The sequence below is a fragment of the Anolis sagrei genome, chromosome 5 (assembly GCF_037176765.1).
Source record: "Anolis sagrei isolate rAnoSag1 chromosome 5, rAnoSag1.mat, whole genome shotgun sequence".
Lineage (NCBI taxonomy): Eukaryota > Metazoa > Chordata > Lepidosauria > Squamata > Dactyloidae > Anolis > Anolis sagrei.
Window position 1 is genome coordinate 3,026,052 of NC_090025.1, and position 2,158 is coordinate 3,028,209.

Genomic DNA, 2,158 nt, shown 5'->3' on the forward strand with positions numbered 1-2,158 from the left:
GGTCATCCAATACAGCCCTCTTCTTTCTGCCAAGTGGGAAGACACCACCCAAGCTGTCCCAACAGATGGCCACCCAGGCTTGGTTTGGAAGCCTCCAAAGAAGGAGATTCCACCTAAAGACCATCCAATGCAGCCCTCTTCTTTCTCGGGCCCTGGAAAACTACGGAGATGGAGTTGGAAGGGTCTCCTAAAGGCCATCCAATACAGCCCTCTTCTTTCTGCCAAGTGGGAAGACACCACCCAAGCTGTCCCAACAGATGGCCACCCAGGCTTCGTTTGGAAGCCTCCAAAGAAGGAGATTCCACCTAAAGACCATCCAATGCAGCCCTCTTCTTTCTCAGGCCCTGGAAAACTACGGAGATGGAGTTGGAAGGGTCTCCTAAAGGTCATCCAATGCAGCCCTCTTCTTTCTGCCAAGTGGGGAGACACCACCCAAGCCGTCCCAACAGATGGCCATCCAGGCTTGGTTTGGAAGCCTCCAAAGAAGGAGACTCCACCACACTCTGAAGCAGCATGATCCCCTGTTGAACAGGTTTACCATCAGGAGGTTCTCACTAAGCTTTAGGTGGAACCCGTTTTCATAACATTTGAATCCTTGGCTCCGTTGTGTCCCAGTCTCTGGAGAAGCATAGAATCCTAGAAGAGTTGGAAGGGACCCCATGGGCCATCTAGTCCAACCCCCTTCCATCCTGGAGGAAAAGCACAATCAAAGCCCCCCGATAGATGTCCAACTAGCTCAGGCATGGGCCAACTTCAGTGCGCCAGGTGTTTTGGACTTCAATTCCCACAATTCCTGGAATTGTGGGAGTTGAAGTCCAAAACACTTGGAGGGCCAAAGTTTGCCCATGCCTGAGCTAGCTTGTTTTAAAGCAGGAAACCACCTTGCCCCTTTCTCTTCAATGGGACATCCTTGCAAATATGTACACATGGCTCTCACATCCCTTTCTCTCAACCTTCTCTTCTTCAAGCTAAACACGTCCAGCTATCGAAGCTGCTCATCTGAAACCTTGGCTTCCAGGTCTTTGGCCATGTTGGTGGTCCTTCTCTAGACGCCTTGCGTCTTCTCCATCACCTTCTTGAATTACTTTGCCCAGAAATGGACACAGGGCTATTATTCCCAATTTAGACAACAAGACTCATAGAATCCTAGAGTTGGAAGAGAGCTTGTGGGCCATCCAGTCCAACCCCATTCTGCCAAGAAGCAGGAATACTGCATTCAAATCACCCCTGACAGATGGCCATCCAGCCTCTGTCTAAAAGCTTCCAAAGAAGGAACCTCCACCACACTCCGGGGCAGAGAGTTCCACTGCTGAACGGTTCTCACAGTCAGGAAGTTCTTCCTCATGTTCAGATGGAATCTCCTTTCTTGTAGTTTGAAGCCATTATTCCATTGTATCCTAGTCCTTGTAGACAACAAGTTAAACATGAGCCAACAATGTGATGTGGTGGCAAAAAATGCCAATGGGATGTTGTCCTGCATCAAGAGGCGCATAGTGTCTAGATCCAGGGAAGTCCTGCTCCCCATGCTCTATGCTGCCTTGGTTAGACCACACCTGGAATATTGTGTCCAATTCTGGGCACCACAATTGAAGGGAGATGTTGACAAGCTGGAATGTGTCCAGAGGAGGGTGACTAAAATGATCAAGAGTCTGGAGAACAAGCCCTATGAGGAGCGGCTTAAAGAGCTGGGCATGTTCAGCCTGAAGTAGAGAAGGCTGGAATATTGTGTCCAATACTGGGCACCACAATTGAAGGGAGATGTTGACAAGCTGGAATGTGTCCAGAGAAAGAGGGAGACTCAAAGGATCAAGGCTCTGGAGAACAAGCCTTATGAGGAGCGGCTTAAAGAGCTGGGCATGTTTAGCCTGAAGAAGAGAAGGCTGATATACACATATACATATACACAGAAAGGGGGGAGGAAGTAAGGAAGGAAGGGAGATAAGAGAAGGAGGGAGAGAAAGAGGGAAAGAGAGAAAGAAGAAAAGAAAGGAAGAGAAAGAAGGAAGGAGAGAAGGAAATAAAAAAGTGAAAGAAAGAAGGAAAGGAGAGAAGGAACGACATGATGAGATGGATGAGATGGATAAATATGTGAGGGGAATATGTCATAGGGAGTAGGGAGCAGGCATCCTTTCTGCTTCCCTGGAGACTAGGACACAAC

At 48.6% G+C, this 2,158-nt stretch overlaps 1 long non-coding RNA gene across 1 annotated transcript in view; it reads right to left on the bottom strand.

The window, feature by feature from the left end:
• Nucleotides 1–1,440, bottom strand: part of LOC137097115 (uncharacterized) — a 3,884-nt gene extending 2,444 nt beyond the window's left edge. The window contains exons 1-2 of the long non-coding RNA XR_010909985.1: nucleotides 306–1,440; nucleotides 1–187 (exon numbers count right to left, since the gene is read on the bottom strand). The exon at nucleotides 1–187 is cut by the window's left edge and continues 2,444 nt beyond it. This is a non-coding gene — a long non-coding RNA (uncharacterized lncRNA). The remainder of the gene's footprint in view (nucleotides 188–305) is intronic.
• Between the last annotated feature and the right edge of the window lie 718 nt (nucleotides 1,441–2,158).